Source organism: Bufo bufo, chromosome 3, assembly GCF_905171765.1.
Source record: "Bufo bufo chromosome 3, aBufBuf1.1, whole genome shotgun sequence".
NCBI lineage: Eukaryota > Metazoa > Chordata > Amphibia > Anura > Bufonidae > Bufo > Bufo bufo.
Window position 1 is genome coordinate 607,117,111 of NC_053391.1, and position 24,037 is coordinate 607,141,147.

Sequence of the window (24,037 nt, forward strand, 5' to 3'; positions counted from 1 at the left end):
AAGAATAGGACGTTTTCTATAGGCTCTACAAAAAACGCAGTGTTCGGCCCGATCAGGCCTGATCTTGTGCGCACACTTGCGTTCAGTCCGCCCCACCGCAGTGACAGAATTTTTTATTCTGATCACTGCAAAAACACCGTTATAAAAAGATCACTTTTGAGGGGCATGGCAGTTCATAGAAGATTTTTTATTTTTTTGTCACAAGTTAGCGGAAATAGATTTGTTTTTGTTTGTTTTTTCTTACAAAGTCTCATATTCCACTAACTTGTGACAAAAAAATAAAATCTCACATGAACTCACCATACCCCTCACGGAATCCAAATGCGTAAACATTTTTAGACATTTTATATTCCAGACTTCTTCTCACGCTTTAGGGCCCCTAAAATGCCAGGGCAGTATAAATACACTACAAGTGACCCCATTTCGGAAAGAAGATACCCCAAGGTATTTTGTGAGGGGCATGGCGAGTTCATGTAAAATTAAATTTTTTTGTCACAAGTTAGTGGAATATGAGACTTTGTAAGAGAAAAAATAAATAAATAAATAAATAAAAAATTTCTGCTAACTTGTGCCCAAAAAAATATATTCTAGGAACTCGCCATGCCCCTCACGGAATACCTTGGGGTTTCTTCTTTTGGGGTCACTTTTGGAGTATTTATACTGCCCTGGCACTTTAGGGGACCTAAAGCGTGAGAAGTAGTTTGGAATCCAAATGCGTAAAAAATGCCCTGTGAAATCGTAAAGATTCTCATTGGAATTTGGGCCCCTTTGCGTCCCTAGGCTGCAAAAAAGTGTCACACATGTGGTATCGCCGTACTCAGGAGAAGTAGGGCAATGTGTTTTGGGGTGTATTTTTACATATACCCATGCTGGGTGAGAGGAATATCTCTGTAAATTGACAACTTTGTATAAAAAAATTTAAAGTTGTCATTTACAGAAATATTTCTCTCACCCAGCATGGGTATATGTAAAAATACACCCCAAAACACATTGCCCTACTTCTCCTGAGTACGGCGATACCACATGTGTGACACTTTTTTGCAGCCTAGGTGCGTAAAGGGGCCGAAAGTCCAACGAGTACCTTTAGGCTTTACAGGATTGCTCACAATTTAGCCTTGCCCAAAATGCCAGAACAGTAAACACACCCCACAAATGACCCCATTTCGGAAGAAGACACCCCAAGGTATTCGCTGAGGGGCATATTGAGTCCATGAAGGATTGAACTTTTTGTCACAAGTTAGCGGAAAGGGAGACTTTGTGAGAAAAAATAAAAAATAAATTTCCGCTAACTTGTGCCAAAAAAAAAAAACTTCTATGAACTCGCCATGCCCCTCACGGAATACCTTGGGGTGTCTTCTTTCCAAAATGGGGTCACATGTGGGGTATTTATACTGCCCTGGCATTTTAGGGGCCCTAAAGCGTGAGAAGAAGTCTGGAATCCAAATGTCTAAAAATGCCCTCCTAAAAGGAATTTGGGCCCCTTTGCGCACCTAGGCTGCAAAGAAGTGTCACACATGTGGTATCGCCGTACTCAGGAGAAGTAGGGAAATGCGTTTTGGGGTGTCTTTTTACATATACCCATGCTGGTGTGAGAGAATTCTCTCTCTATAATAACAACTTTGTATAAAAAAAATGGAAAAGTTGACTTTTAGGCCTCATGCACAGCGACCGTTTTTTTTTTTAAGGTCCGCAAAAATGGGGGTCCGGTAGGTCCGTGATTACTTTATTTTTGGAGGATCCACGGACATGAAAAAAAAAGTCGTTTTGGTGTCCGCCTGGCCGTGCGGAGCCAAACGGATCCGTCCTGAATTACAATGCAAGTCAATGGGGACGGATCCATTTGACGTTGACACAATTGGGGCAATTGTAAACGAATCCGTCCCCCATTGACTTTCATGTAAGTCAGGAGTCCCTTTTATACCACGGATCGGAGTTTTCTCCAATCCGATGGTATATTTAACTGAAGTGTCGCCATCACCATGGGAACGCCTCTATGTTAGAATATAACATCGGATTTGAGTTAGATCGTGAAACTCAGATCCTACAGTATATTTAACACAGAGGCGTTCCCATGGTGATAGGGACGCTTCAGGTTAGAATATACTAAAAGAACTGTGTACATGACTGCCCCCTGCTGCCTGGCTCCCTGGCACTCATTGGTGGCCAGTGTGGCCGTCGCCCCCTCCCTTCCCTGTGGTTAACACATCGGTGGCCAGTGCGGCCGGCCCCCCCTCCCTCCCCTGTAGTTAACACATTGGTGGCCAGTGCGGCCGGCCCCCCTCCCTCCTCTGTAGTACTGTAGATTCATTGGTGGCCAGTAAGCCCCCCTCCCTCCCCCCCTAATTAAAATCCCCCCCCTATCATTGGTGGCAGCGGAGAGTACCGATCGGATTCCCAGTTTAATCGCTGGGGCTCTGATCGGTAAACATGGCAACCAGACGCTACTGCAGTCCTGGTTGCCATGGTTGCTTAGCAATTTTTTAAAGCATTATACTACCTACGAGCTGCAATGTCTGTGACCGGCCGGGCGCTCCTCCTACTGGTAGTGAAAGGTCTGTGCGGCGCATTGCTTATAGCACAGACCTGTCACTTACAGTATGAGGAGCGCCCGGCCAGGTCACAGACATCGCAGCTCGCAGGTAAGTATACTGCTTCTGAAAATTGCTAAGTAACCATGGGCAACCAGGACTGCGAGTAGGCGTCCTGGTTGCCATGGTTACCGATCGGAGCCCCAGCGATTAAACTGGGACTCCAATCGGTACAGATCCGTCTGTGTGAAAGTAGCCTACGGCCACGGACGCGGATGCCAATCTTGTGTGCATCTGTGTTTTTTCACGGACCCATTAACTTAAATGGGTCCGTGAACCGTTGTCCGTCAAAAAAATAGGACAGGTCATATTTTTTTGACAGACAGGAAACACGGATCACGGATGCGGCTGCAAAACGGCGCATTTTCCAATTTTTCCACGGACCCATTGAAAGTCAATGGGTCCGTGAAAAAAAACGGAAAACGGAACAACGGCCGCGGATGCACACAACGGTCGTGTGCATGAGGCCTTAGAGAGATATTTCTCTCACCTAGCATGGGTATATGTAAAAATACACCCCAAAACACATAGCCCTACTTCTCCTGAGTACGGCGATATCACATGTGTGACACTTTTTTGCAGCCTAGGTGCACAAAGGGGCCCACATTCTAAAGGGCACCTTTAGGCTTTCACAGGACATTTTTTACACATTTGAATTTCAAACTACTTCTCACGCATTAGGGCCCCTAAAATGACAGGGCAGTATAACTACCCCACAAGTGATCCCATTTTGGAAAGAAGACACCCCAAGGTATTTCGTGATGGGCATAGTGAGTTCATGGAAGTTTTTATTTTTTGTCACAAGTTAGTGGAATATGAGACTTTGTAAGAAAAAAAAACCAAAAAAAAAAAAACCATCAGCGAATACCTTAGTGTGTCTACTTTCCGAAATGGGGTCATTTGTGGGGTGTTCCTACTGTCTGGGCATTGTAAGAACTCAGGAAACATGACAGGTGCTCAAAGTCAGAGCTGCTTCAAAATGGCGAAATTCACATTTTTCTACCATAGTTTGTAAACGGCTATAACATTACCCAAACCATTTTTTTTTATCAAAGACATGTAGAACACTAAATTTAGAGAAAAAATTTATATAGAAATGTAGTTTTTTTTTAAAAATATTACAACTGAAAGTGAAAAATGATTTTTTTTTGCAAAAATTTCGGTAAATTTCGATTAATAACAAAAAAAGTAAAAATGTCAGCATCAATAAAATACCACCAAATGAAAGCTCTATTAGTGAGAAGAAAAGGAGGTAAAATTCATTTGGGTGGTAAGTTGTATGACCGAGCAATAAACCGTGAAAGTAGTGTAGTGCAGAATTGTAAAAAGTGGTCTGGTCATTAAGGGTGTTTAAGCTAGGGGAGCTGAGGTGGTTAATAACTTTTCTCCAGTTACAAAGCAAGGGTTAACAACCAAACCAAACTTAATATTTATGGCTCTGATTCTGTAGTTTACAGAAACGCCCCATATGTGGTCGTAAACTACTGTACGGGCACACGGCAGGGCGCAGAAGGAAGGAATGCCATACGGTTTTTGGAAGGCAGATTTTGCTGGACAGTTTTTTTTTTTTACACCATGTCCCATTTGAAGCCCCCCTGATGCACCCCTAGAGTAGAAACTCCATAAAAGTGACCCCATCTAAGAAACTACACCCCTCAAGGTATTCAAAACTTGGATTTTACAAACGTCGCTAACCTTTAGGTGTTCCACAAGAATTAATGGAAAATAGAGATACAATTTCAGATTCCATTTTTGGCAAATTTTCATTCTAATCCATTTTTCCCAGTAAGGCTACTTTCACACTAGCGTTCGGGGCTCCGCTTGTGAGCTCCGTTGAAGGGGGCTCACAAGCGGCACTGAACGCATCCGTACTGTCCTAATGCATTCAGAGTGGATGCGGATCCTGCTCAGAATGCTTCAGTCTGGCAAGCGATCCAGCCTCCGCTCCGCTCAGCAAGCAGACAGCCGAACGCAGCTTGCAGAGCGTTCGGGTGTCCGCTTGGCCGTGCGGGGGCAAACGGATCCGTCCAGACTTACAATGTAAGTCAATGGGACGGATCAGTTTAAAGATGACACAAAATGGCTCAATTTTTCAAACGGATCCGTCCCCATTGACTTTCATTGTAAAGTCTGGACGGATCCGTCTGAACTACTTTCAAAACTTAGAATTTTTCTAAGCTATAATGCAGACGGATCCATTCTGAACGGATCCAAACGTCTTCATTATAGGAGAGGATCCGTCTGTGCAGACACCAGACGGATCCGCTCTGACGCAAGTGTGAAAGTAGCCTAACAAAGCAAGAGTTAAGAGCCAAACAAAACTCAATATTATGCCCCTGATTCTGTAGTTTACAGAACAACCCCATATGTGGTCGTAAACAGCTGTACGGGCATATGGCAGGGGCGCAGAAGGAAAGGAATGCCATACGGTTTTTTGGAAGGCAGATTTTGCTGGACTGGTTTTTTTGACACCATGTCCCATTTGAAGCCCCCCTGATGCACCCCTAGAGTAGAAACTCCAAAAAAATGGCCCCATTTAGAAACTACGGATAGGGTGGCAGTAATGTTGGTTCTAGTTTAGGGTACATATGATTTTTGGTTGCTCTATATTACACTTTTTGTGAGGCAAGATAACAAGAAATACAGTGGATTGCGAAAGTTTGGGCAACCTTGTTAATCGTCATGATTTTCCTGTATAAATCGTTGGTTGTTACGATAAAAAAATGTCAGTTAAATATAGCATATAGGAGACACACACAGTGATATTTGAGAAGTGAAATTAAGTTTATTGGATTTACAGAAAGTGTGCTATAATTGTTTAAACAAAATTAAGCAGAGGCATAAATTTGGGCACCACAAAAAAGAAATGAAATCAATATTTAGTAGATCTCTTTTACAGAAATTACAGCCTCTAACGCTTCCTGTAGGTTTCAATGAGAGTCTGGATTCTGGTTGAAGGTATTTTGGAACATTCTCTTTACAAAACATTCCTCTTTAGTTCATTCAGGTTTGAGACTTCCAAGCATGGACAGCTCTCTTAAGTCACACCACAGATTTTCAATTATATTCAGGTCTGGGGACTGAGATGGTCATTCCAGAACGTTGTAGTTGTCCTCTGCATAAATGCCTTAGTGGATTTTGAGGCAGTGTTTAGGGTCGTTGTCTTGTGAAAAATCCAGCCCCGGCGCAGCTTCAGCTTTGTCACTGATTCCTTGGACATTGGGTCTCCAGAATCTGCTGATACTGGAGGGGGGGAAGTCATGGCATCCCTCAACTTGGACAAGATCCCAGTCCCTGCACTGGCCACACAGCCCCACAGCATGATGAACCACCACCATATTTTAACTGTAGGTAGCAGGTGTTTTCTTGGAATGCTGTGTTCTTTTTCCTCCATGCATAACGCCCCTTTTTATGGAAAAATAACTCAATTTTAGTTTCCTCAGATCCACAGCACCTTATTCCAAAATGAAGCTGGCTTGTCCAAATGTGCTTTTAGCCCACCTCAAGCGGCACTTTTGTGCTGTGGGCAAGAAAAAGGCTTCCTCTGCATCACTCTCAGCATACAGCATCTCCTTGTGTAAAGTGCGCCGAATGGTTAACGATGCACAGTGACTCCATCTGCAGCAAGATGATGTTGTAGGTCTTTGGTGCTGGTCTGTGGGTTGACTCTGACTGTTCTCACCATTCGTCGCTCCTGTCTATCCGAGATGTTTTCTTGGGTCTGCCACTTCAAGCCTTAACTTGAACTGAGCCTGTGGTCTTCCATTTCCTCAATATGTTCCTAACTGTGGAAACAGACAGCTGAAATCACTGAGACAGCTTTCTGTATTCTTCCCATTAAACCATGATGGTGAACAATCTTTGTCTTCAGGTCATTTGAGAGTCGTTTTGAGACCCCCATGTTGCTACTCTTCAGAGAAAATTAAAAGAGGAGAGAAACTTACAATTGACCCCCTTAAATACTCTTTCTCATGATTGGATTCACCTGTGTATGTAGGTCAGGGGTCACTGAGCTTACCAAGCCAATTTGAGTTCCAATAATTAGTTCTAAAGGATTTGGAATCAATAGAATGACAAAAGTGCCCAAATTTATGCACCTGCCCTAATTTTGTTTAAACATTATAAGCACACTTTCTGTAAATCCATAAACTTAATTTCACTTCTCAAATATCACTGTGTGTGTCTCCTATATGATATATTTAACTGACATTTTTTATCGTAACAACCGACGATTTATACAGGAAAATCATGACGATTAACAAGGTTGCCCAAACTTTGGCATCCCACTGTAGATGTTTTGGCACCATTTTTTTTTTTTGTTATTTACAACATTCATCTGACAGGTAGATCATGTGATATTTTTATAGACCCAGGTTGTCACGGATGCGGCGATACTTAATATGTATACTTTTTTTTTATTTATGTAAGTTTTACACAATGATTTCTTTTTTGAAGTAAAGAAAATCATGTTTTAGTGTTTCCATAGTCTGAGAGCCATATTATTTTCAGTTTTTTGGGCGATTATCTTGGATAGAATAAGATTTTTGCGGGATGAGATGACAGTTTTATTGGCACTATTTTGGGGTGCATGTGACTTTTTGATCGTTTGCTATTACACTTTTTGTGATGTAAGTTGACAAAAAATGGTTTATTAGCACAGTTTTTATTTTTAATTTTTTACGGTGTTCATCTGAGGCGTTAGGTCATGTGATATTTTTATAGAGCCGGTCGATACGGGCGCGGCGATACTAATATGTATACTTTTTTTTTATTTATGTAAGTTTTACACAATGATTTTCATTTTTGAAGCAAAAAAAATCATGTTTTTAGTGTTTCCATAGTCTGAGAGCCATAATTTTTTCAGTTTTTGGGCGATTACCTTGGTAGGGTATGATTTTTGCGGGATGAGATGACGGTTTTATTGGCACTATTTTGGGGTGCGTGTGACTAGAGATGTCCCGAAATATTCGCCCGAATTCAACTTAGGCTGGATTCCTAATGGTTGTTGTATTGCTATAATATAACGAAGATTGAGAATATAGTGCATATTCGTTATATTCGTCAATTCTAGCAATACAACCATTAGGAACTCAGATCTATGTTGTAATTGCAATGCGATTAATACAGGTTATATTAATCGCATTGCGATTTCAACTTAGAGCTGGGTTTCTAATGACCCTGTACCTCACAGTCAGCAGACACATTCCAGCCAATCAGCAGCAGACCCTCCCTCCCAGACCCTCCCACTTCCTGGACAGCATCCATTTTAGATTCATTCAGAAGCTGCATTCTTAGTGAGAGGAGGGACAGTGCAGCTGCTGCTGATTTAATAGGGAAATCGATAGCTAGGCCAGTGTATTCAGTGTCTATTCCAGTCCTGAAAGACTCATCTGATCTCTGCTGTAAGGACAGCACCCCAAAAAGCCCTTTTTAGGGCTAGAACATCAGTCTGCTTTTTTTTTTCCAATGTGTAATCTAATTGCAGTTGCCTGCCTGCCAGCTTGTGTGTCAGGCTCACAGCGTATACTGTGCCCACTTGCCCAGTGCCACCACTCATAACTGGTGTCACAGTAGCTTGCATTAAAATAAACAACAACTTTTGACTGTAATATAATAGCAGTCAGTTGCCGACACGCGCGTGTGTTTCATGCCCTGCAAGTGCACAGTGTCACCAGCGCAACTCATATCTGGTGTCACATTAGATTCCATTTAAATAAAAAACAACAATTTTGACTATGAATAAATAGCAGTCAGTTGCACACACGTGTTTATGTGTTTAAGGCCCAGCTGCAAGTCCATAGTGTCACTTCAGCGCCATTCATATCTGGTGTCACATTCGATTCCATTTAAATAAAAACAACAATTTTGACTGTGAATAAATAGCAGTCAGTTGCACACATGTGTTTGTATGTTTAAAGCCCAGCTGCAAGTGCATAGTGTCACCAGCGCAACTCATATCTGGTGTCACAGTAGCTTGCACGCATAGTACAACTTAACGAATAAAAAAAAAATGACAGGCAGAGGCAGGCCACCCCGCAGGAACCGTCGTGGTGCTGTGATTCCCTTTGGCCCTAGAATAATGCCCAGTGTTCAGAGGCCACGTACCCTGAACTCAAAAAGTTCTGAGGACATAGTTGACTAGCTAACACAGGACACCCAATCTTCTACAGCTTCCACTCGGAACCTTGACGCACCATCCTCCTCCAGCTCAGCTTCGGGCACCTCTCAAGTTACCACTCGCCCGCCTGCCGCCACCACCAACACTAGCACCACAGCCGCTTCACTTGATCTGTCAGAGGAGTTATTTACACATCAGTTGGAAGAAATGAGTGATGCGCAACCATTATTGCCAGAGGATGTAGATAACAGGGATATGTCTCAGTCAGGCAGCATTACACACATGGACGTACGGTGTGATGATGATGATGTTGTACCCGCTGCTGCTTCCTTTGCTGAGTTTTCAGATACAAGTGAAGCGGTTGATTATGACGATGTGTCCGTGGATGTCACGTGGGTGCCCGCTCGAAGAGAAGAAGAACAGGGGGAAAGTTCTGATGGGGAGACAGAGGAGAAGGAGACGAGTTGGAAGCAAGGGGAGGTTGTCGCAAGGAGCTAGTGGCACAGTCAGACAGCATGCATCGGCACCCGGGGTCAGCCAGACAGCACGCCAATCAACGCATGCTGTTGCCACCACCAGAATGCCATCATTGCAGAGCTCAGCAGTGTGGCATTTTTTTTTGTGTGTCTGCCTCTGACAACAGCGATGCCATTTGCAACCTGTGCCAAAAGAAACTGAGTCGTGGGAAGTCCAACACCCACCTAGGTACAACTGCTTTGCGAAGGCACATGATCGCACATCACAAACGCCTATGGGATCAACACATGAGTACAAGCAGCACAGAAACTCAAAGCCGCCATCCTCCTCCTGGTACAGCATCTTCAGCCACGTCAACCACTGCTGTCCTCCTTGGCCCCTCTCAACCATCCGCCACTCCGTCTCTCGCTTTGAGCAGTTCCTGCTCATCTGCCCACAGTCAGGTGTCTGTCAAGGACATGTTTGAGCGTAAGAAGCCAATGTCACAAAGTCACCCCCTTGCCCGGCGTCTGACAGCTGGTTTGTCTGAACTCTTAGCCCGCCAGCTTTTACCATACAAGCTGGTGGAGTCTGAGGCGTTCCAAAAATTTGTAGCTATTGGGACACCACAGTGGAAGGTACCCGGCCAAAATTTCTTTGCACAAAAGGCAATCCCCAACCTGTACTCGATTGTGCAAAAGGAAGTAATGGCATGTCTGGCACACAGTGTTGGGGCAAGGGTCGATCTGACCACTGATACCTGGTCTGCAAAGCACGGTCAGGGCAGGTATATCACCTACACTGTGCATTGGGTAAACCTGCTGACGGCTGCCAAGCATGGAATGCGTGGCTCTGCAGAGGAGTTGGTGACACCGCCACGATTTGCAGGCAGGCCTGCTGCCACCTCCTCTACTCCTCCTACTCCATCCTCTTCCATAACCTCCTCGGCTGAGTCCTCTTCTGCTGCTGCGTCTTGCTCCACATCAACAGCACTCCCCCATCCCGGATACGGCAGTGTCACGCCGTCTTGGGGTTGACTTGCCTGAAAGCAGAGAGTCACACCGGACCAGCACTCCTGTCCGCCCTGAACACACAGGTGGATCAGTGGCTGATTCCGCACCAACTGGGGATTGGCAAAGTGGTGTGTGACAACGGAAGCAATTTGTTGGCGGCATTGAATTTGGGCAAGTTGACACATGTGCCGTGCATGGCACATTTGTGTAATCTGATCGTACAACGCTTTGTGCATAAGTACACAGGCTTACAGGACGTCCTGAAGCAGGCCAGGAAGGTGTGTGGCCATTTCAGGCGTTCCTACACGGCCATGGCGCACTTTTCCGATATTCAGTGGCGAAACAACATGCCAGTGAGGCACTTGATTTGCGACAGCCCGACACGTTGGAATTCAACACTCCTAATGTTCGACCGCCTTCTCCAACAAGAAAAAGCTGTCAACAAATATTTGTATGACCGGGGTGCTAGGACAGCCTCTGCGGAGCTGGGACTTCTTTTGCCACGTTACTGGACGCTCATGCGCAATGCCTGTAGGCTCATGCGTCCTTTTGAGGAGGTGACAAACCTAGTCAGTCGCACCGAAGGCACCATCAGCGACATCATCCCATTTGTATTTTTCCTGGAGCGTGCCCTGCGAAGAGTGCTGGATCAGGCCGTAGATGAGCGTGAAGAGGAAGAGTTGTGGTCACCATCACCACCAGAAACAGCCTTATCAGCATCGCTTGCTGGACCTGCGGCAACGCTGGAAGAGGATTGTGAGGAAGAGGAGTCAGAGGAGGAATGTGGCTTTGAGGAGGAGGAGGAAGACCAACCACAACAGGCATCCCAGGGTGCTCGTTGTCACCTATCTGGTACCCGTGGTGTTGTAAGTGGCTGGGGGGAAGAACATACCTTCAGTGAGATCACTGAGAACGAGGAACGGGACATGAGTAGCTCGGCATCCAACCTTGTGCAAATTGGGTCTTTCATGCTGTCGTGCCTGTTGAGGGACCCGCGTATAAAAAGGCTGAAGGAGAACGACCTGTACTGGGTATCCACGCTACTAGACCCCCGGTATAAGCAGAAAGTGCCTGAAATGTTACAGAATTACCGCAAGTCGGAAAGCATGCAGCAGTTCCAAAATAAATTAAAAAGTATGCGTCACAGCACAACGAGAATCTAACAGGGTAAGAGGTGAAAGTAATCCTCCTCCTCCCACGACCACGCCGGCAAGGACAGGACGCTTTACAGACGTGTTGTTGATGGAGGACATGCAGAGCTTTTTAAGTCCTATGCATTGCCACAGCCCTTCGGGGTCCACCCTCAGAGAACGACTCGACCGACAGGTAGCAGACTACCTCGCCTTAACTGCAGATATCGACACTCTGAGGATCGATGAACCCCTTGACTACTGGGTGTGCAGGCTTGACCTGTGGCCTGAGCTATCCCAATTTGCGATAGAACTTCTGGCCTGCCCCGCTTCAAGTGTCCTGTCAGAAAGGACCTTCAGTGCAGCAGGAGGTATTGTCACTGAGAAAAGAAGTCGCCTAGGTCAAAAAAGTCTAGATTACCTCACCTTTATTAAGATGAATGAGGGATGGATCCCGAAGGGACTGACAGTGGACGATACATTCGACTAAAAAAGGCCGGATGAGATGAGCTGCCTTGGGCTAAAAATGGTCCACACGATGCTGTATTTTATCTCTGAATGCCGGATGACTTGCATGACTTATCCGCTACCAACTAGGGTTCAAGCCGCAATGTTTTAGGGCACTTTCTGCCTGGGAAACATCCATTTTTCTGGCCGCTGCTACAGTAGCGGCTGCAACAATACCTGATTTTCAGGCATGTGTACATGCCAAATTTTTCTGGCCTCTGGTGCTGCACTGTGGCTTCAAAAAACCAAACAAAAAAAAGGCACATACATGTGTCAATTTCCCTTCGTGATCATTACCTTGTTGTGGTGAAGGGGCTTGCTTATCACAATGAAGCGACCACCTCTATGAGTGTGTTGGCAATGGCAATGTTGGCACACCCCAGATGATAAGGTCGTTGCTTCATTGTGAACAGACCAAAAGCGATCGGTTGGATAATTTTGCATAGAAAAAACATTAATTTTCTTTGTGATCATCTAAGATTATTATTAAAGCCTTCTAGGCCAACAATGGGCCCACACTGCAGAATCATTGTTTTCTGGGTCACTTAACTGTCACTAAACTACCTCAGCACGATCATAGGCTTTGAAAAACCCCCATCGCCTGCAATCTCCCAAACGTGCGCACGAGCACAGTCATAACTACGCCAAGATTGACGCATAGAGGTATAAAATTTATGTCATGAGTGTGTCAACTATTGACAACTCTTTGCGGTTGTCTAAAATCTATTCCATACACGTCCCCTGATATGGGACGTAACAGGGATTAAACTGATAGGAATAGTACTACTTAACACACATTACTGTGTTACTTTATGTTGTATTGCTAGAATTGCTAGAATTGACGAAATATAGCACTATATTCTCAATCTTCGTTATATTCTAGCAATACAACCATTAGGAACTCAGATCTAAGTTGTAATCGCAATGCGATTAATACAGGTTATATTAATCGCATTGTGAATTCAACTTACCACACTCTGCGTCAACTACGTAATTTTCCATGGGAGTTTTGCCATGGATCCCCCTCCTGCATGCCACAGTCCAGGTGTTAGTCCCCTTGAAACAACTTTTCCATCACTATTGTGGCTAGAAAGAGTCCCTGTGGATTTTAAAATTCGCCTGTCTATTGAAGTCTATGGCGGTTCGCCCGTTCGCGAACATTCGCGGAAATTCGCATTCGCCGTTCGTGAACGGAAAAGTTTATGTTCGACATCTCTACGTGTTACTTTTTGATCGCTTGCTATTACACTTTTTGTGATATAAGGTGACAAAAAATGGTTTATTTAGCACAGTTTTTATTTACATTTTTTTACGGTGTTCATCTGAGGGGTTAGGTCATGTGATATTTTTAAAGATCCGGTCGATACGGAAACGCGATACCTAATATGTATACTTTTTTTTATTTATGTAAGCTTTACACAATAATATAATTTTTGGAAAAAAAATAAAATCATGTTTTAGTGTCTCCATATTCTGAGAGCCATAGTTTTTTCAGTTTTTGGGCGATTATCTTAGGTAGGGTCTCATTTTTTGTGATGGTTTGATTGGCATTATTTTGGGGTGCATATGACTTTTTGATCGCTTGCTATTACACTTTTTGTGATGTAAGGTGACAAAAAATTGTTTATTTAGCAGTTTTTAAATTTTTATTTTTTACGGTGTTCATCTGAGGGGTTAGGTCATGTGATATATTTATAGAGCCGGTCGATTTTTTTAACTTTATTTGGGTAAAATGATGTTTAATTTTTTGTGGGGGGAAACTTTATTTTTTCAACTTTTTTTTTCACTTTATTTTTTGTCCCACTTTGGGACTTGCACTTTTGGGGGTCTAATCCTTTACAATGCATTCCAATACTTCTGTATTGGAATGCATTGTCTGTATGAGTAATACTGGGTGTATTACTCATACAGCTTCCGGACTGTGAGATCCAGGGGGCTGGATCTCACAGGCTCTTCACCGGAAGGCAGCGCGATGCCTACCTTAGGCATCACGCTGCCTTTCATGCCATCGGGTCCCCCCCCACAGCCCCATGGGGACCCGATGGCACCGACGACTACCGCTGCCCGCACAATAAAAAGCCGCAAACCGCAGGTCTGAATTGACCTGTGGTTTGCGGCGATCGCCGACACGGGGGGGGGGGGGGACGCATTTAGCCGTGGTGCCTGCTCAATGATTTGAGCAGGCACCGTGTTCCGATCACCGCCCGCCGGTGATCGGAACTATAGATGACGTACCAGTATGTCATGGGTCCTTAAGGACTCAGGAAACATGCCGTACCGGTACGTCATGCATCCCTAAGGGGTTAATATATATAGCTTTCATATTCTGTTACCCAAAAAACACTTTTTTTTTGGCAATATACAACATCTGGATTAGTCAGTGTGCAATTTAAGCTAGAAATACAGCCATCATTTTCTGGGGTTTTAAAAATACACTTTTTTTGCCAAAAACCACTATTTTCCAGATCGGCAAGTGTTAAATTCAAGTTTAATATATACAGCTTTCATATTCTGTTACCAAAAAACACTTTTTTGGCAATATACAACATCTGGATTAGTCAGTGTGCAATTTAAGCTAGAAATACAGCCATCATTTTCTGGGTTTTTAAAAACATACTTTTTTGCCAGATTCCACTATTTTTCTGGCCTTGCAGCATCAGCACGTGTGAAATTCCAGGGTTATATACTGCTGTCAAATTCAGTTATTAAACAAACACCCGTTTGGGCAAAAAATTTTTAGTTGGCAGGCTTTGCTGCATATGTCATTGTGAGATGCCGCCTTTACATACTATCTTTCAATTCAGTTATTTGAAATAAAGCCATTTGGGCACAATTCTTTGATAGCGTCCTAGTGTGGATCGGGGCGTGGGAAATACACCCATTAAATACAGGGCTTCTATTCAGGTATTTGAAATACAGCCATTTTGGGCAAACAAATTTAATTGCGGCCTAGTGTGGATCAGGGCGTGTGAGATACACCCTGTATATACAGGGGTTCTATTCAGGTATTCGAAATACAGCGAGTTTGGGCAAACAAAATTAAAAGAAGGCCTAGTCTGGTTCAGGGCATGTGAGATACACCCTTTAAATACAGGGGTTTGATTTTTTATTATTAATAAACCACCTTTTTTTGTGCAAAATACACAATTTTTCAGGCCTTGCAGCATCTTGACATTTGAAATGCCAGGGTTATATACTGCTGCCATATTCAGTTATTAAACAAACACCCGTTGGGCAAAACAAGTTTATTTGGCAGCCTTTGCTGCATATATCATTGTGAGATACACCCTTTATATATTTGGGTTATATTCAGATATTTGAAATACCGCCATTTGGTGGCACAAATTTTTAATTGAGGCCTAGTATGGTTCAGGCCGTGTGAGATACACACTTTAAAATACAGGGCTTCTATTCAGTTATTTGAAATACAGCCATTTTTGGCAAACAAATTTAATTGAGGCCTAGTATTGTTCAGGCCGTGTGAGATACACCCTGTACATACTGTCTTTCTATTCTACTATTAATTAAACACCCATTTAGGGCAAGATTCTAAATTCGAGAAATATGAGGAGAGCGCCAAATAAGGGACGTGGCCCAGGTCGTGGTGCTGCTGGTGGAGCACCTGTTGCAGGGAGAGGACGTAGTCGATCTGTGCCAGCTACACGCACAAGTTAAAACCCTTCCTCAGGTGCGAGTAGGCGACAGAACCTGCAGTGGTATTCGGTCGAGCCTAATGCGGCTCTACGAATGGTGAGGCCTGAACAAGTACAGGCGATAGTAGATTGGATTGCTGACAGTGGATCCAGTTCCTTCACATTGTCTCCCACCCAGTCTCCTGCTGAAAGACCACAGTTGGCACATGCAGCCGATGTCCATCAGTCTTTCACCTCACCCCCTTGCAAATCAGCCAAGCAGTCTGAGCCCCAAGTCATGCAGCAGTCTCTTCTGCTTTTTGATGACTCTGTTAGCAGGGTTTCCCAGGGTCATCCACCTAGCCCTGCCCCAGAAGTGGAAGAGATTGAGTGCATCGATGCCCAACCACTTATCTTTCAAGATGAGTACATGGGAGGACCATCGCAGCACGTCTCGGATAATGACGAAACACAGGTGCCAACTGCTGGGGCTTTCGAAAGTGTGCAGACCGACAAGGAAGGCAGGGGTGAAGACTGGGTGGAAGATGATGTGGAGGACGTTGAGGTCCTCGACCCCACATGGAATCAAGGTCATGCGAGTGACCTATGTAGTTCGGAGGAAGAGGCGGGTGGTCGCACAAAGACACCAGAACAGCAGAAGAGGGAGCAGGGTGCAAAAGCAGCAAGGGACCGAGCACACCAAAGCCAGCTCCAAGGAGTACCCTGGCGTGGCAGTTCTTCAGACAATGTGCTGACGACAAGACATGAGTGGTTTGCACGCTGTGCAATCAGAGCCTGAAGGGAGGCATAAACGTTCTCAACCTGTGCACAACCTGCATGACCAGGCATTTAAGTGCTAAGCACGAGCTGCAGTGGAGTAGACACCTCAAATACCAAGAAAGGTCTCTGGCTCCTCCTGCTTCCTCTTCTGCTGCAGTCTCGGTCTCTTCATCCACCTCTGGAGTGACAGTGCCACCTGCCACCCCGCAAACAGAGGATCTTCCAGCAACACCACCACCTGGGTCACCAAGCATCTCCACAATGACCCACGGAAACGTTCAGCTCTCCATCTCCCAAACGCTGGAGAGGAAGGGTAAATACCCCCCTACCCACCCGCGATCCAGAGCCCTGAATGCCAGCATTTCTAAATTACTGGCCTTTGAAATGCTGTCATTCCGTCTGGTGGAGACGGATTGTTTTAAAGGCCGTATGGCGGTGGCTGTCCCACAGTACGTCGTGCCCAGCCGCCACTACTTTTCAAGGCGAGCAATTCCTTCCCTGCACAACCAAGTAGGGGACAAAATCAGATGAGCACTGCGCAACGCCATCTGTGGAAAGGTGCACCTGACTATGGATACGTAGACCAGTAAGCACGGTCAGGGCCGTTATATCTTCATAACAGCACACTGGGTAAATGCAAGTGGCGGCTGGGCCTGAGGCGGATAGCAGTTTGGCGCATTTCTTTCCACCACCGAGGATTGCAGTGTGCTTCAGTTTGCCTCCTGTTGCTTCCTCCTCCTACTCTGCTTCCTCATCCGGTCAGCGTAACACCTTCACCACCAACTTCAGCACAGCGAGGGTAAACGACAGCAGGCAGTTTTGAAACTATCTGTTTGGGGGACAAACCCCACACCGCGCAGGAGCTGTGACGGGACTTAAACAACAGACCGATGAGAGGTTTGTGCCAGTCAGCATCAAGCCGGCCTGGTGGTTTGCGATAATGGGCGAAATCTCGTAGCAGCTCTGGGACTAGCCGGTTTGACGCACATCCATTGCCTGGCGCATGTGCTGAATTTGGTGGTGCAGAGATTCCTTAAAAATTACCCCGCTATGTCAGAGCTGCTGCATAAAGTGCGGGCTGTCTGTGTGCGCTTTTAGCATTCTCACCCTGCTGCTGCTCGCCTGTCAGCGCTACAGCGTAACTTCGGCCTTCCCGCTCACCGCCTCATATGCGACGTGCCCACAAGGTGGAACTCCACCTTGCACATGCTGGCCAGGACTGTGCGAGCAGCAGCAGGCAATAGTGGAGTTCCAGCTGCAACACTAGTGGAGGAACAGCACCACTTCACCACCAATGACTGGGCTTCCATGCGAGACCTGTAGTCCTTGTTGCGCTGTTTCAAGTACTCCACCACATGGCCAGTGCCGATAACGCCGTTCTCAGCGTAACTATCCCACTTCTATGCCTCCTTAAAAAAATGCTCCTGGTGATGATGGAAGAGGATGTGGCACAGGAGGAGGAGGAAGAGGGATCACTTCGTTGGGATTCCGGCCAGTCATCACAAGTGGCTCCGAGGGTGGGTTCCTGCACCCACAAACGCCAGGTACACAATTGTCCAGCCAGGGCACAGTTCTGGAGGATGACGAGGTGGAGGATGAGGAGGAGGAGATAGAGGAGGAACCATGTTCAAAGCAAGGTGGCACCCAGACCAGCTCATGGCCATCACTGGTGCATGGCTGGGGGGCAGTGGCGTACCGCCCATAGAGGCAGACCACGCCATTGCTATGGGGCCCGCGGCACTGGGGGGGCCCGGAGCGCAGAGAAGGCCCCGCCCACACTATTTGGCCCCCGCCCACTCATGGCAGCCTATAGCGCTATGCGGCTGCTCTGCTTTTATGACGAGCCAAACTATTCTTCCGCAATCGGCCCTGGAGCGCATGAAAGGCCCTGCCCCCTACTATTTTTATGTACGCCCCTGCCCCGGGCCACTTCCCTGCTCCCTCCAGTATCTGACCTGACCGCTGTCTATTTTCCGACCTGAGCGCGTTGAGTCGATGTCACGATGAGCGCATCTATTCATGAGGGTGTCGGGAGACTGACAGCTGGGCTGTTCTAGAGGTATGGCTGTATCCTGGGGCAGCTGGGCTTATAGGAGGAAGTGTTGTCTGGGCGAGGGGGCTGTACACAGGGTAGAACTGGCCCTGCCCTGTTGACTGGGCACATATAGCTATGAAAGCCTTTGGGCACATCTCTGGGATATTGCATGCCGTATTTGAACAGAAACTAGTATATCTGGCCATTCCTTTTTCACAGGCGTTGTCACTACCTCAGGGATGTCGCTGTGTACAGAAGGAAGCATCCAGCCATACACTGTAGTGTAACCATAGTCTTCTGTAGTGCAGACCTGTGCCAAAGATGTGTGTTTGCCCACTGGCATTGTGTTACACGGACACCTGCAGCCCACCACCCTCCAGTCTGTATGCTTATGCTTCAGATGCATGGCCCAGAGGTTTGCTGAACTTAAAGGGGTATTCCAGTAATAAATTGTCCCGGATGTGGGTCCTGGTGACTTTGAATTTAGCTGCAGGGTACATGCTAATCCCCCACCCTATTCTGGTGATCAGTGACCACACCATTCCCAGCAGTTATCGCCTGTCCAATGAATAGGTTATAATTTATCACTGGAATACCCCTTTAAGCCCCTTACACGCCATGTTTTATGATGTGTGTTAGTATATGTACATTTTTCAGAAAAAATTGTTGTTAAGTCCAGCTTCCATAAAGAAGTTTTTTATTGATACGGAATAAAATCCAGACATCAATTACATGTACAGTGTGTACAGTCTACGCGTCTCGGACCCCAAACATTTGGATCCTTCTTCATGTCATGAGGAAGGATCTAAATGTTTGGGGTCCGAAACGCGTAGACTGTACACACTGTACTTGTAATTGATGTCAGGATTTTATTCCATATCAATAAAGAACTTCTTTTATGGGAAGCTGGACTTAACAACAATTTTTTGGAAACTTTGGTATGACCGTGTCCGGGTCTTTTGTCCGTGCTACGCGAGAAGCTTCATAGGTGCAGTTTTTACATCTATTCACAAATTTTTCAGAAAAAGGAATTAAATGGAAATTAAGATGCAAGTGTATGCTGTGTTAGATTTTGGCCATTCCTCTAGACCGCCCCCCCTCTCCCTCCACTAACACGTTGCTCAGATAAGTGAGACCTAGAGCCAGTTTTTCCATATTTGAGAACAGGCAAATTACTACCGCATAGTGTGACTGAATATTACAGCCATACTAAGGCCTCATGCCCACCACCGTATTTTGTATCCGTGTCGTATCCCCCCTTTACCCCCCTTCCCCCCGTACTCCTTAGTCCTCTATGAGCCTACAGGGCCCCCCCCAGCACATCAGTTACCTTGCAGGAAGGGGGGGGATATGATTGGTGGCATCAGCAGCAAGGCGTTTAAGGTGGTTATCCAACACCTATAATGCCCCCCAAAATGCCCGGGCACCTTACATACCCGCATCGCTTCTGTTGCCCGCCTAGCTGCCACTGCATCCAAACTGTTGCATGGATGAAAACATCCAGCGACATGGGGGGCAGTCAATAGCAGGCCACGATGGGAACGAGCCCCCCATAGCGGGTGACGCTAGGGATGCTAATTTCCGACACTACCTACTATTGGCTGCACCCCCCCACTAGGCATAAGTATTATCTGTATGCGGTGCCCGGGCATTTAGGGAGGCATAATAGGGGTTAGATAACCCCTTTAACCCTTAGGATACCGGAGGTTTTTTTCTTTTTTTCATTTTCATTTTTCTTCCCTATCTTCCTTGAGCCATAACTTTTTATTTTTCCATTCACATAGCTGCATGAGGGCTTATTTTTTGCAGAACAAGTTGTACTTTAATATGGCATACAATGTAGTGGTAAGCGGGCAAACAATTCCAAATGGGGTGGAATTGGCAAATGGGGGTGTGGTGGGGGAATGGCCAGGGTAGCATTTCACCAACATGGTGGAGCAGTATGTGTGCACACGCCTACACGTACTGAATGACGGGTCTGTCCCCTTCAACTTCTGGGTCTCCAAATTGGGCACATGGCCTGAGCTTGCCCTTTACCCCTTGGAGGTGCTGGCCTGCCCTGCAGCCAGTGTATTATCTGAACGTGTGTTTAGCACGGCAGGGGGCGTCATCACAGACAAGCGCAGCCGCCTGTCCACAGCCAATGTGGACAAGCTCACGATCATTAAAATGAACCAGGCATGGATACCACAGGACTTGTCCGTACCTTGTGCAGAATAGACATGTATACCGGCACTAACCAGCCATATTTATACTGCAGTGCAATTGCTCATTCTTGTATTTTGGATATTTCACACTCTTTTAGAGAAATTAAATTAAAACCAAAAACCTGCGTTGGCTACCTCGTCCTCCTCCACCGCCGCTTCCACCTACACCGCTATGTCCACTGCCTCCTCAAACTCCTACTCCATATGGAACTCCACCTCATAAATCAAATTTTTTTCTTTTTTATTTGTACGTATTTTATTTTATGTAATTCCACTACTTTGTCATTTACATTTTCGGATGAAATTCACCAATTTTTGTGTGTATAGTACCACTGCTATACCTAGTAGACCGGTAAAAAAATAAAAATAAATTGGCAGTTACATTTTCTTGTGAAATTCAACAATTTTTGGGTGTATAGTACCACTGCTATACCTAGTATACAGGTTAAACAAAAAAATAATAATTATCATTTACATTTTCGGTGAAATTCACCAATTTTTGGGTGTCATGTACCACTGCTATACCTAGTAGACCGGTAAAAAAATAAAAATAAATTGTCAGTTACATTTCAGTTGAAATTCAACAATTTTTGGGTGTGATGTACCACTGCTATACCTAGTAGACCGAAAAAAATAAAAATAAATTGTCAGTTACATTTTCAGTTGAAATTCTAAATTTTTTGGGTGTGACGTACCACTGCTATACCTAGTAGACAGGTTTAAAAAATAAAATTCAGTTACATTTTGTGGTGAAATTCACAAATTTTTGGGTGTAATATACCCCTCCAGGCCATCACGTGGCCGCCGATCATCTCGCGGGATTATTACGTCACCGAATGTCTTTGATTGTTTATCTCGTGAGCGCAGTCGTGCTTGTGCGATTGGCCACCGCACGGTCCGCCTGTGATCCCACCCCTTAGAAGGACGGTGATAGGGCAGATGGTTTCATTGACACCATCTGTCTCTATTTTACATTAATTGGTGTACTCTGATTGGAGGAGCACTTATTCAAATATAGCTCCTTACAGTAGGAAGAACTGTACCCCCAGAGGAAGGTTTCCACCGAAACGCACGTTGGGGTGTGCGGTCCTCCTGTGGAGTTATCACTTTAAATTACGGTATGTGACCTCTTATGCTCACATTGCATATACTATTTTTGTTGAGCCTCTAAATAAGATTTTACCATGCTTTTTTGCCACTTGTTAGTGGCTTGCACATTCACTTTATCATGGTATCTGTTGCACTTTATTAAATAGATGTCTATTCAATTGATGACTCATGTACTTGCAGAGCTGCTATTTTTTACTGCTTATTTGCAGCTTGCACTTGCACTTTACAATATACGGCACCTTCTGCTTTCATTGTTTAAGAAATCTATATGCATATATACACTTTGTTTTATGCAGTAGATTCTTGTCTTTAGGCTCCATTGTTATATCACTTGTTTTACTAAACTCTCCGAGGGTTGTACCACACTTTTTTCAATTATTGATTTGTCTGTCATCTCCCATTGTATGTTTTTTATTATATATTTCAATAAACATTATTTTTATAGCTTATCAATCCTCAGTGTTCGTTTATAGGTCATTCTAGTTAATCCTGAGTTAGCATTTTTGCTGAGGGGCTTTTTTCCACGTTGTCGCTTGACGCATCCCTTCATGTAACCTATTTTGTATTCCCTCCTATACCTAGTTGACAGCTTAATACATTTCAATAATTTTTCTTTAACATTTTCGGGTGACAATAAACAATTTTTTTCTGTCATAGACCCCTGCTCTACAAAGTAGACAGGTTAATACATTTCACTAATTTTTCTGTTACATTCTTGGGTTGACATTATACAATTTTAGACGTGAATAAACCCCTGCTCTGCATAGGTGACAGGGAATAAAATGTAATAAATTCTTCAGTTATTAATGCGTGCCACATCCTTTCATTCAATGCTTAAACTTTAAAAAGTTGTCACACTTTTATGCTTTAATAATTTCTCCCATAATTCAACTTTATAATTTTAAATTTAAAAAAATGTATCCTCCTTTGGATGTGGTCTCTTTCCCACGCTCCCTCTCTGGCATGGAACCCTGATTCCCTGCCACCCGTGATCACCATGGTAGGTGCAGAAAAGAACATCGAAAGTTGATAAAGCAGATATCAAATTGGATCGTGAACATCACGGGAACATGCGACATGGTGGGGCAGTAAGTGTGCACACGCCTACATGAACTGACTGACAGGGGTCAGCCCCTGCAACTTCTGAGTCTCCAAATTGGGCACATGGCCTGAGCTTGCCCTTTACCCCTTGGAGGTGCTGGCCTGCCCTGCAGCCAGTGTATTGTCTGAACGTGTGTTTAGCACGACTGCAGGGGGTTATCAAAGGTTATATTTCCCAATGTTTTGGGGTGTACCCTAATTTAAAAAATAAAATTTAAAACCAAAAACCAGTGTAGGCTACCTCCTCCTACACCGCCGCTTCCACCTACACCGCCACATCCACCGCCTCCTCAACCTCCTACTCCATATGGACCTCGTCCTCCTAGATCAAGATTATTATTTTTTATTTTTACGTATTTTATGTTATTTAAAGTCATTTCCCTATCCACTTGCCATGCTCTTAAGCACATTTTGATGCCATTTGCAGCCCTCTAGCCCTTTCCATTTCATTTTTACAGCTATTTTAGTGCTCAAAAGTTCAGGTCCCCATTGACTTCAATGGGGTTCGGGTTCGGGGTCAAGTTCGGGTCCCGAACTCAAACTTTTTTCCAAAGTTTGGCTGAACCCATCGAACCCGAACATCCAGGTGTCCACTCAACTCTAGTCCCAATCAAACCAGCCAAACTCCATACCAGTTTAACGGTGCCTCGCCGCCATTAACTAAGAAGAAGGACTATACAGTGCGGTCTTCATTTTTAAATGAAAGTCAGCTGCGCAGCAAGCCTGCTCCATGTGGCCGAACCCTAAGGCAGAGTGGCCGGAGTGTACAGTGGTCCCTCAAGTTACAATATTAATTGGTTCCAGGATGACCATTGTATGTTGAAACCATTGTAACTTAAGTAATCAGTTCCAAAGCTCCAAAATGTCATCCAATAAGGAAGAGAAAATGAAGATTTAAGAAAAATAATCAGATAACTAAGACAGGTAATATAAGTCCTTACATATAACAGTCAGGAATAGCTGATAACTAGCAACTAATCCAGCTATTTTACCAGAGAAGTGGTCTTGATTGGTTGGATCTGAGTCTGAGACATTGTATGTTGAGTCTAGTTTCAACTTCCGATGGGTCAGAAAAGAACATTGTATGTTGAAAATATTGTATCCTGAGGCCATTGTAACTTGAGGGATCAGTGTACCTGATTTATAGCGACAAATTAATTCCAAACTAATTTAAATTCTTGGCGAACTTCGGCAAAGTTGCTGAATCAAATTTTTCTCCATCATATCCACTACCACTCCCATCCTCCTCACAGCATTTCCTTTGCAGGTATGCAGCAAGTTAAAGCATTCTGGGGTACAATACAGGCCTCATGGACCTCTAAAGCAGCCCTAATATGTTTCCAATAGGGCCATAAATACT